The sequence below is a fragment of the Montipora capricornis genome, chromosome 1 (genome assembly GCF_036669925.1).
Source record: "Montipora capricornis isolate CH-2021 chromosome 1, ASM3666992v2, whole genome shotgun sequence".
Classification (NCBI taxonomy): domain Eukaryota; kingdom Metazoa; phylum Cnidaria; class Anthozoa; order Scleractinia; family Acroporidae; genus Montipora; species Montipora capricornis.
The window spans coordinates 7,638,060-7,644,059 of record NC_090883.1 but is presented as its reverse complement, the minus strand read 5'-3'; the positions used below and the strand labels follow the sequence as shown (position 1 = coordinate 7,644,059).

Genomic DNA, 6,000 nt, shown 5'->3' with positions numbered 1-6,000 from the left:
TCACTCCAACAAAGTAGTAATCTTGTGCTAATAATGGCCTCAAGCCATGGCCAAAGTACTTTTCTTTAATAGCTTGATTCATTAGTCTCATCCATTCCTTACGTGGCCCACCCTGATCTACACATTCTTCTCCCATGAAGTCCACCTGAAATGTCGGTCTATAATTTGTAATGTATTCTAGTTCACTAATTGTTGTTTCTAATATATTTGCCCTCGATGGTTTCTTCGCAACTTGTAACTTCTAAGGCTCGGCCAGTTACAATCTCTTTTTGTAGAAATTTAAGCACTTCTACAGGGTCAGTCAAACCCTGATCTTTTGCACCTTTGATTACTGACTGGATATCAAATGAACTCGAGGGTGGCTGACTCTTACTTTTACTGAACACTGATCCTGCATTTGTATTAGCATCAGCATTGGTGTCTGACATATGTCGAGACAATGGGACACTCGCATCAGAATCTTTTGTCAAATCCATGATATTACAAAACAAGTCGTCTCTACCACTAGCATCACTTGACAGCATGTCAGATTCAGGGACTTCAAACACAGGAACTTCTAGTTGTTTATCACTGGGATCAATCATGGATGGCAGTTCCTCCAGGAGTCTTACATAGATCCAACCAGATGGAGCAATCGATTTCAGCAGCAGCTTTGAATCAATCTCTTTTTCTGCCTGGATGTTCGGTCTTAGCAAAGTACCACCAGAGTTCTTTACTATTTCGAAATACAAGCCCTCCATTTCACCTGTCAATAATTTCGCTAACTCTTGCTGAAGTTTTTTAGCATCCCACTTTCTATCAATGTCAACGCCTGATATAATTCGTCCACTTCTCTCTAAATCAAGCTTTTCTGCTTTCGTCGGTATTTTCTCTCTTCCCATTTCTAGTATCATAACATCCTTTGAAACTATCTCAGATGCCAACGGTCGACCAGCAGGACGCCTTACATTCGGAACGACTGGATACGGCCGCGAACTAGAATTAGAAGTTCTTCTGTATCTTCTTCTTGAAACTGTCGGCCTCCTCTGCAATTCTGTTAGTGCGCTATTAGTTGGCTGGGTTTGGCGAACGAAAGTCGTCTCCGATGTTGTTGGTTGAAGTTCGTTACTAGGAAATCTTGTCGTTGATGGTCCGTGCGCAATTAACGAGGTCAGCTGATTAATACTGTCTATTGCAGCTTGTGCGATTTCTTTCACTTGTTCGGACGTCGCCATCTTTGTTTGGAAGCACATGGTAGAGAACTACCGCAAGGTGTTATGGGTAAAGGAATTTTGAGAAACACACAAAATTTATTCCGAACACACACAAAATTAATTGCAAACACACACAAAATTAATTCCAAACACACACAAAATTAATTCCAAACACACAAAAAAATAATTCCAAACACACACAATATAAGTCTTCTAAAAATATAATTAATAGGTATGGTAAAATTAATTTGGCGGTAAAACAAAATGTTTTAGAAATGCAAAATATTAATTCTATCAACGTGTAAAATTAATTCATGCACAGGTAAAAACTAGATCCACCATTTTGACCAGAACGGGCCTTCATAGAAGTTTTTATCAACGACAGAAAAGGTGGCATTGGCTTCTTATTTAAGGCAGACGTTTTGACTATTACAGACCGGATTTAAAGTACCTGACATTTCCTTAAAATTCCGTTTTTTGTTTTACATTTAACATCCATTAATGCCCAGTTCCTTGATGATTTCATTCAGTTTTCCAAGAACATCTATAGCCATAGTCGTTTCATTGCCAACATAAGCGGCAATTTTCCCACATTTTTGTACATCTCTCAAACCCTCAAATGGGGCATTCTTTTTAACACAAATCCTTCTCAAGTCCCAAACGTTAGCATGGATAATGAAAGGTAATAATGAGGTGATCCCTTGAAACACATGAACAAAGCGAGCAGGCGCCAAAACGGACTATCTGTGAATTTTAAGTCAGCATCCCCCAAAAAACCTACCCAGACCAATGTGGCATTAGGAACACAACTCGAGCGTTTTCGTTGCCCTCTACTTAAAGCCCATGCAATACATTTTCTCCAACATTTTTCATGAAGGAGTTCGCATCCACATCTTTCAAAAGACAAGAAGTCATTGGTAGTACTTGTGATCTCAGGGAGGGGAAAAGTCCTTACGATTCTGATTTTAGTTAAAACAGTGATTCATAGTTAAGTCATCCTCCCTTCCCCCTTACAAAGGCGTTTTATAACCCTCATGTGCAGGATTTTTTTTATTCCTAGGAGCCAAAATGAAAACATACTGACACAAATCCAGGTAAGTAAATAGGTACTACGCTCTCATTTCCACTCCTAACCCAACTGTTTTATTCCATTGCTTGAAGCATCGTTCAAATGAGTTATTTAGATGTTTAAAAAGCTGTCACCATTTGCACTGGTCGTTGATTTTAGATTTCGCTCTTTTTAGTATGAAGCGGAGCGGATACGGGAACATCTAGAAAGGTATGACTTCATAAGGTGAGTAAAGCACACTATAGCGTAGTCTTTGGATAATTACAAGGAGGCATTCCGGTCAATGACAAAATCTTCCCCTGTCCCTTCTCTCCAGGCAACTAATGTCCATTTTCCACCTTTTCCTCGCCTGTTTTGGTTGTCTTCCTACTTCCACCACCTCCTCCTCCCCAGGTCTTTCTCCTCCTCCTTAAACTTTTAAATCTCTTGCCTCTCCTTCACTTTTCCCTACATTTTCTACGTTCTCTCCCTGCTCTTCCTCCTCTTCTTCTGCCTCAAGCACCTACTTTACCGGCTTCTCTTCCTTCATCTACTCCGCATTGCTTCCCTACTGTTTTTCCACTTTTTCATTACCTTCACTTAACCTCCTGCTTCTGCCTCCTACTTCACTTTCTCAGCGTCTTCTCCTCCACCTTCACCTTATGTTATTCTTCCACTCTTAATTCTTCGCCTTCTTTCGCAGTTACGTAACCAAACAATTGTGTGCCAGATTGGTTGTGTCAATGCTGTGTTTCACTTTGAATTGTCACTTTGAGAGTACTTAAGTGACGTCTCTTTACGAACTAGCTTAATAACAAGTTTACTTTCACTGTGAGCAAAGTATTACATTGTTACATTCTTCCTCGTTTTCCACCACCTCTGTTTTTCCTTTTTATGTTGGCTTTTCCAATTGTTTTTCGTTTCCATCTACTCCTTGTCTTCTTTCCTAGACTCCTCCACCACCTTTTCTATTCTCAGGTGTTTATCCTCTTGCTCCTTCTCTCCTTATACTTCCCACCCTACTTCTTGAAAGTCAATTCCACATGTTTGCCCCTACATTGTACCTCTGGAGGTCCTTTGTTTAACATCACTCTTTGCTCTTTCTGTCTGAGGATTTTAGTGGGGCTCTGTCCTTTTGCATCACGCCTTTCATCCCCTCTGTGAAAGACCACCTCATCTGTGAATGAACACTTTCACCCCATCTCAAGGTCGATATCAGATTTGTCCACCATCCTAGTCAGACAAAGAAGCCTAACAATCTACTTGATCTTTCACAGATATCACAATGAACACAACATCATGATTAGAGTAAACGTGAGTACCAAAACATCTTGAGAAACTGAGGAGAGTGTTCCTTTCCTATAAAGGTTACTCTTGATTTTCATTAGCTTATTGTAAGGATTTGCCTACCTTTTTCACATTGAGGTTGAAATTGTTTTCTTATTACTCTATCATTAGGAAGAGGGACGTGCCATACGCCGTGGTACACAACTTTCTCAAGGTACAATAGGTTTTATAGAAGTATAAAGACTTCTAAGCACAAATTATCACATCGTTTTCTTTAGTAAACCAACTTGCCAAAAAGCAACCAAAAGTTGTAGATAGTTGTTCATAGTTAATGAACTTGATGCAGAACGTAATGCTTCACTTCCAGCTGGGAGATGTGGATTAAGCCAAGCGAATTTAAGTCACACACTGGAGATATTTCAAGAAGAGATAGCTTCTTCATTGCTTTGGTCTTTGGCAATGAAAAGACAGTGAACTAGACTAACTGCTGAAACGAAGATTCAAATCTGTTGAATGTAAGCAAACACGAATCTCGTCAGTAATTTCATGAAAATCACAAAACAAACAAATTTTAATATTAAAATATTTGACTGGCAGGAAGCTCACTTCGGTGTATCATTTTTTGATCGTAGCTTGACACTAAAACGATTTAAGACAAATATACGTTCACTTGTAAGTTAACAAAAATGTCCTTTCATTTCCTATTTGATTCTTGCAGGAAGAAGATCAGGAGGGTTTCCATGAACTGTACATCTTATTTTAAAAAACTCGTGGAGAAATTTGAATGCTCAGTGACTTTGTCTTTAATTGAAAGTAAGGATGTGGTCACCTTTGATTGAAAATATAGTTTACTGCTTTTCGTTTAGCATTATGAAATCATATCCAGTTTCCAGACGAGCGCTTCCGGTCAAAGGCAAGGTCACACAGCATACATAACGGAGATGATAATATTATTATTATTTAACGGTTGACAATAGTATTTAATTATTCGTGTTCTAAAGGATGGAAAGAAACCAGATATAGATAGAGGCTCATGTGGGGAAATAATCATGTGGCATCATAAGATCCCCACGAGCATCGACCTCCATCCATATACGATCCAGTGTAACAGCGAAATTAGGAATATGACCAAAGATGTCCGTGTAAGACATCAATATTAATTTTAACTTAATAATTTTAAATAAAGAGAATGCAGATCTTCAAAAGTCTCCCTTAGTGGGCACGGGCATGGTTTTTTCCCTTAGTGGGCATGGGTTTCTACATGCTACATGTCAAACTGATCAGTGACTGGAAATATCTGCTACACTGAGATCGATATGCGTTCTCTCGTAACAAATGCAACATAAAATGACAGAGGGAGGTACAGTGTAGCCTACATAACAGCTGTATTTGGCAAGAGAGCCATGATTAATTGACTGTGACGCCATCTTGGATGATAAAATTGACAGAGAGTTGGGGCGAGCAAAAAGGGGGAGGACGACGGGTACTCGTCCCAATTTTCTAACGATAGTAGCCCACCTATCGAAAAAAGCAGCCTTTAAACGAGGGCCCCTTCACCAAAAGACGCCTGCTCGACAGGCTATGTTTCGTCGAAAAGGAAAAACACACGAAAGCGCGATATGAACTCTTTGTTTTGATAAGAGTATACGCATCGTGCTCAGCGGAAAGCATGACGGTGACGAACGAGTAACGCGATTCATGGGATTTTAACTTAAAAAGTGTGTTTCTCGTGTTACCATGAAAGTCGTGCAAATCAGAATGGAAAAAAAGGTGTTAAATATCACTGGACTTGATTCGAAATTCGGCTTGAGCAGTGGAATGCGTCATTCAACTAATACGTGCTCGGTTGGAGACAATAGCCAAGTGGCAATAGACAATAGCCAAGTGGCTTGCTTTTTGCGCTTAACTAAGCAAGAATCAAAGTCCTATATCAAAAGACAAAATCCAGGGTCACGAAATAACTGAATGACAGTGCCCAATAAGCAGAAGTTTTCAGAGCGCTACAATAATCTTTTATAATCTTTTCCTAAAGGACATAAGTACATGTCTATTGCATAAGCGCGCCAAGAATACACTGATTAGCTTACAACCAAACGAAAGTATATCCCGCACCCTCGAGGTATTTAAGCAGCTAGTAAAAACAAAAACTCTTCACTCATGCAAAGCACTGAAGGTCATTCAAAGTAAAAACAAACTCTTCTGCTCATTCAAAAGCAATAAGGGGCGTTTTCTATCAAAATAATTTTGTAGCTCCTTGATGATTTGTTACCTTGTACTATCATCAGTTGCTTGGCACATTCAAGAACCAAAAACACTATGGTAATATAGATTGTTGTTCAAAGCATTAACTGCGAACTTGATCAGTCAAGCGCAGTGGGCGGAAGAATTAGAATGTTCCAAATGGTTTAACGTTTCATAACCGAAGTTATGAATGCAAGACCGCAAGACGGGAGGGTTTAGTGTCACGCTTAT

At 39.4% G+C, this 6,000-nt stretch overlaps 1 long non-coding RNA gene across 1 annotated transcript in view; it reads right to left on the bottom strand.

The window, feature by feature from the left end:
* Positions 1–2,225: 2,225 nt before the first annotated feature.
* LOC138046947 (uncharacterized) overlaps positions 2,226–6,000 on the bottom strand; it is a 49,046-nt gene continuing 45,271 nt past the window's right edge. Inside the window, exon 3 of the long non-coding RNA XR_011131756.1 lies at positions 2,226–4,034. This is a non-coding gene — a long non-coding RNA (uncharacterized lncRNA). The remainder of the gene's footprint in view (positions 4,035–6,000) is intronic.